Genomic DNA, 5,909 nt, shown 5'->3' with positions numbered 1-5,909 from the left:
ACTGGAACTGTTAACACAGTATCCAGGCAATAAAAATAAATGAAAGATACTCAAATTGGAAAAGAGAAAGTCAATTTGTCCCTATTTTTTGAGACAGGGTTTTGCTCTCTTGCCCAGGCTAGAGTGCAGTGGCATGATCATGATTCATTGCAAACTCGGCCTCCTGGGCTCAAGTGATTTTCCCACCTCAGCCTCCTGAGGAGCTGGAAGTACAGGCACACAGCATCACACCTGGCTGATTTACGTATTTTTAGTAGGGACAGGGTTTTGCCATGTTGCCCGGACTGGTCTCAAACTCCTGAGCTCAAGCCATCATCCTGCCTTGGCCTCACAAAGCGCTGGAATTACAGGCGTGAGCCACCGCACCTGGCTTAAGTTTTCTTAAAAATCTTCTAAAACTCTTAGTGTGTGTGGGAAGTAGAAAAGTTTCTTTTTAAAGTTTCCTTTCTTGTTAAAGAATAAGTGTGCTAATTATTCTTTGTTAAGCCCTATCCTATGTAGCCGTTAGACATGCCATGCTTACAGGCACGTAGTATATGTCCTTGTATTTTAACCAGGGTATCTGTGCTAGACGTGCTCACTCCTGTTTAGAGAAGTTTTACGTTGTTAGCCAATTGGGTTTTAGTTTAGATTGTGAGGTCTGGCTCTAGTCGATGGAGATCAGACACAGCAGCAAGGACAAGCCCAAATGCATAAGGGATAAATTTGTGTGTTTTCCTTTGTTCACTGTACTTCGTGGCAAGATGGCCAGTGAGCGTACGCTTCCTGCAGTCCAGGAAGTAAAAATTGCATTGCTGAAAAATCCTTTGTCTCAGTGCTCATTTTTCTTTATGGCACCAAGCATCTATTTCCAACAGTGCGTATCTCAAATAACACGGTATTATACATCTATTTACTGCTTCCAGTATATATCAGTTTCCTATTACTGTTGTAACAAATGACCACAAACAGTGTCTCAAAACAATAGAAATGTGTCATCTTATAGTTCTGGAGGTCAGAAGTCTGAAATGGGTCTCACTTGGCTAAAATCAAGATGTCAAGCAGGGCTGTATTCTTTTTGGAGGCTCTAGGGAAGAATCCATTTTCTTACCTTTTCCTGCTTCTAGAAGTCACCTACATTCCTTGGATGCTAGCCCCTTCCACCATTTTCAAAGCCAGCAATAGAGCATCTTTGAATCTCTCTCTGACTCTTTATCTTTTACCTCCTTCTTCCATATTTAACGGATTATTGTGAATACATTGAGTCCATCAGATAATCCAAGAGAATCTCCCTATTTTAAGTTCAGCTGATCAGTTCCTTAATTCTATCTGCAACCTTAATTTCCCATTGCCAATAGAATGGGTTTCAGGGATTTTTCCATGAACATTTTTTGAGAAAACCACTATTCTGCCTCACACAATGCCATAAAAAATTGTGATTATAAGTGGAATATGTAGGCCGGGCATAGTGGATCACACCTGTAATCCCAGAACTTTGGGAGGCCAAGCCAGGTAGATCACCTGAGGTCCAGAGTTCAAGAATGGCCTGGCTAACATGGTGAAACCTCGTCTCTATTAAAAATACAAAATTAACCAGGTGTGGTGGTGCGTGCCTATAATCCCAGCTACTCAGGAGGCTGAGGCAGGAAGAGTTGCTTGAACCTGGGAGGCAGAGGTTAAAGTGAGCCGAGATTATGCCACTGGACTCCAGCTTGGGTGACAGGGCAAGACTCTGTCTTGAAAATAAATAAATAAATGTAATATGTTTGTTACAGAAACTGGTTGCTGGACATGGTGGCTCACGCCTGTAATCCCAGCACTTTGGGAGGCAGAGGCAGGTGGATCGCCTGAGGTCAGGAGTTCAAGACTAGCTTGGCCAACATAATGAAACCCCGTCTCCACTAAAAATACAAAAAATTAGCTGGGAGTGCTGTTGGGCACCTGTAATCTCAGCTATTAGGGAGACTGAGGCAGGAGAATCGCTTGAACCCCAGAGGTGGAGGTTGCAGTGAGCCAAGATCATGCCACTGTACTCCAGCCCGGGCAACAAGAGTGAAACTCCGTCTCAGAAAAAAGAAGACAAAGAAGAAGAAGAAGGAAGAAGAACAAGAAGAGGAAGAAGAAGAAGAGGAAGAAGAAACTGGTTACATATAAAATATGCTTTTCATAGAACTGATTACATATAGAAAAATAAAAATAATAAAAATTAAAATAAGGTGATTCTGTCAGCCAAAGATTACCACTATTAACATTTTGGTATGTACTTTTCAAATATATATATATATATAATTACTTTAAATACATATATTTTAAATTGGATCATAATGTTTATCCTGTTTTCATTTAATATAAATATCTTCCCAAGTCAGTAGATATGACTCAATATCATTTTTATTATTTGTAATTTTTTTTTAAGACAGGGTCTCACTGTCAACCAGGCTGGAGCACAGTGGTGCAATCATGGCCTACTGCAGCCTCGACGTCTTAGGCTCAAGCAATCCTCCCATCTCAGCTTCTCAAGTAGATAGAACTACAGGCATGAGCCACCAAGCCTGGCTAATTTTAAATATTTTGTAGAGATAGGGTCTTGTTGCATTGCCCAGTCTGGTCTCAAATTCCTGGGCTCAAGCAATCCCCCTGCCTGGGCCTCCCAAAGTGCTGAGATTATGGGGATGAGCCACAATGCCCAGCCTATAATTTTTTTTTTTTAATATATAAAACATTTACGGCGAGCTGCTGTGGCTCATGCCTGTAATTCCAGCACTTTGGGAAGCCAAAGCTGGTGGATCACCTGAAGCCAGCAGTTCAAGCCCAGCCTGGCCAACATGGAGAAACCTCATCTCTACTAAAAATACAAAAATTAGCCAGGCATGGTGGCATGTGCCTGTAATCCCAGCTACTCGGGAGGTTGAGGCAGGAGAATCGCTTGAACCTCTGAGGTGGAGGTTGCAGTGAACCAAGATTGTGCCACTGCACTCTAGCCTGGGCAACAGAGCAAGACTCCATCTCAAAAATATAAAATAAAATTTACATGATTCAGAAATCAAAACAATATACAAGGGTATATTTAGAGATGTTTTGCTCCTCTCTCTATCTCCTAAACTTTATTCCCACCAATCCCTGTAATAACCTTTTTCATTAGTTTCTGGTTTATCTTTGCTGTGTGCATGTGTTGAGGATTTTTAGGGGGAATAAAAAAGTGTGCATATTTATATTTCCCCTTTCTTATAAAAAAGGAAGCATACCACGTGTACCATTTTGCAACTTAGATTTTTCACTCCTCATCAGTACTTAGAAATATTCCTTGTTGTTTTTTATGGGCACATAATACTTCATTGTGTGAATTTTAAAAAAGCATACCCCAAATTTGAATTTAAAAAAACAAGCTGAGTGTAGTGGTTCACGCCTGTAATCCCAGCACTTTGGGAGGCCAAGGGGGGTGGATCACCTGAAGTTAGGAGTCCAAGACCAGCCCAGCCTGGCCAACATGGTGAAACTCCATCTCTACAAAAATACAAAAATTAGCCAGGCATGATGGCATGCACCTGTAATCCCAGCTACTTGGGAGGCTGAGGCAGGAGAATCGCTTGAACCTGGGAGGTAGAGGTTGCAGTGAGCCAAGATTGCGCCATTGCACTCAATCCTGGGCAACAGAGCAAGATTATGTCTCAAAAAATAAATAAATAAACTTAGCTGTATATTAGATAATATAACCTCAGAGAGAAAAATAATTAATTCAATAACTTTGAGCACAGGTTTTTACTGTACACATTTAGGGGAATATGATTTGAAGACAAAAAGAGCTATGATGAAATATTAAAATGTTACTTAGATTTGTTGCTGGTAATGATTTTGGTGTTGTAACTGAAATTCTTTCGTATGTGATACATTGAAGAACAAATGATTGACAGTGAGAGCCAGGCTTTTGTGGGAGAAGGAAAATACAAATACCAAATGGGGGAAGTTAGGAAAGGCCTTGTGATGTTGGATTGAATTGGAGGCGTCAGTGTTAATTCATACTTTTTGTTTCATTTTGGTTTTTGAGTGCATTCACCAGTTTTGTCCACTAAAAGGGCCTATAAGCAAAGACAATCCAGAATAATTTCTATAGTAAATACCATTCTTCATTCTAAAGAACCAGAACTATCTTTTAAAAATAGTACACCCTGCATTTTATTTAATTCCATATAACAAAAGTAACAGCCTAGACTAGCTACTCAGGAGGCTGAGGCAGAAGAATCGCTTAAACCCGGGAGGCGGAGGTTGCAGCGAGCTGAGATCGCACCACTGCACTCCAGCCTGAGCAACAGAGTAAGACTCCATCTCAAAAAAAAAAAAAAAGTTATATACACATTCTTTTGGGAGAAGACAGTACCAAATCTCTACATGGTACCAAATATGCACCAAAAAAAAAAAAAAATTACACCAAAAAGGACACAGATAAATAATGAAAACATTCATTTGCTGAAACACAGCAACATTAAGCCACCTCAGTTTTCTTTGCCCAATGCTTGAAGCATAAACAAACCCTCATCTCATGAGAAGGGATGGTATAATACGGGGAGGCGACATCTCATCACCGTGGAAAACAGAGCTGCAGAGCCAGAACTCTTTAGAGGAATGGGTGAGTCCAGGTCAGGGGTAGAAAAAGTACAAAGTGAGCCTGGAATGTGTGGTTGTGCCAGAAAACAAGGAAGTGTTAAAGAATCTTGGGAACATAGGGAAAGGACAAAGGAGCCAGGGTCAAAGGTCAATATGAGGATCAAAAAGCATAATGATGGTAAAGGAATATGACACACTGCTTTTTAAAACTTTTAATTCCGTGAATTAAAAGGAGAAAGAAGCAGATGTTGTGAGGCCCCTCTCCACGTCCCCTCAGCCTTCTTGAATTCTCTTGCAGTTGTCAACAGTTCCCAGCACCCTGACCTCAAGTGTCTGTGTTTCTCTCCTTCTCTGTCTGGAGTCTTTCTAAAGAACCGTCTACAGCTCATGGCTGCTGAGCAACATAGTTTGAAAGCTGGTGGATAGGTATCCCTAGCAGTCAACCAAGGGGTGATGGAATCGGGATGATTCGGAAGCATTTCACATGGCTTCTCAGCGTGGCCTCATTGAGACTGAGACCCAGTTGCCCATAGCAAAAAATGTTTGTCAATATACCCTTGATTGGCTTTTCTCCCTGCCCTGTGTCACTTGCCCTGCTAACTCTGTGCTTTCTGGTATCATCTCCCATATGCCCTACTCACACCCAGGTTTCTTGTGTCAGGGTTTGCTTTGGTGGGGGGACATCAAAACTGAAAAAGTTAAAGAACATCGGGAAAAGAAGAAAGGCTAAACTCCTCTTATAGAAAAATGCCAACTAATATGTACAAAGAAATGAGAGAATTAGGAACATGGCCATTTTACAACCCCAGTGTAAAAACTGATTTTGGCAAGGGCCATTAACTTTATGCTAAAATCACTGAGTGGAAGGTTTATGAGGAACAAGATATTCACATGGTCTCAAAGTATTACCCTACAGATTACTTAATGATTACAAGGAGATATACCTGTTCAGTGGAGAGATCTACTTACCACCCTGTCAGGTCATGTTGGTCAGGCTGGTCTCGAAATCCTGACCTCATGATCTGCCCGCCTCAGCCTCCCACAGTGCTGGGATTACAGGCATAAGCCACCTGCCCGGCTGGTTGGTTCATTTTTTAGTTTAGTTTTATTTTGTCAATTGTCTCTGTTTCTTTTAAGTTCCTTTTTCCTCATGGTTTGTTTTGGCCTCTCTCTTATATTGGAGACTTTCCTAAAATGGGTAATCATCCAACCGTATTTAAGAAGGGCGCATCAATACTCGGCCGGGCGCGGTGGCTCAAGCCTGTAATCCCAGCACTTTGGGAGGCCGAGGCGGGTGGATCACGAGGTCAAGAGATCGAGACCATCCT

This window comes from Cebus imitator, unplaced genomic scaffold (genome assembly GCF_001604975.1).
Source record: "Cebus imitator isolate Cc_AM_T3 unplaced genomic scaffold, Cebus_imitator-1.0 Scaffold32, whole genome shotgun sequence".
Classification (NCBI taxonomy): Eukaryota; Metazoa; Chordata; class Mammalia; order Primates; family Cebidae; genus Cebus; species Cebus imitator.
This window is presented reverse-complemented; position numbering follows the sequence as displayed.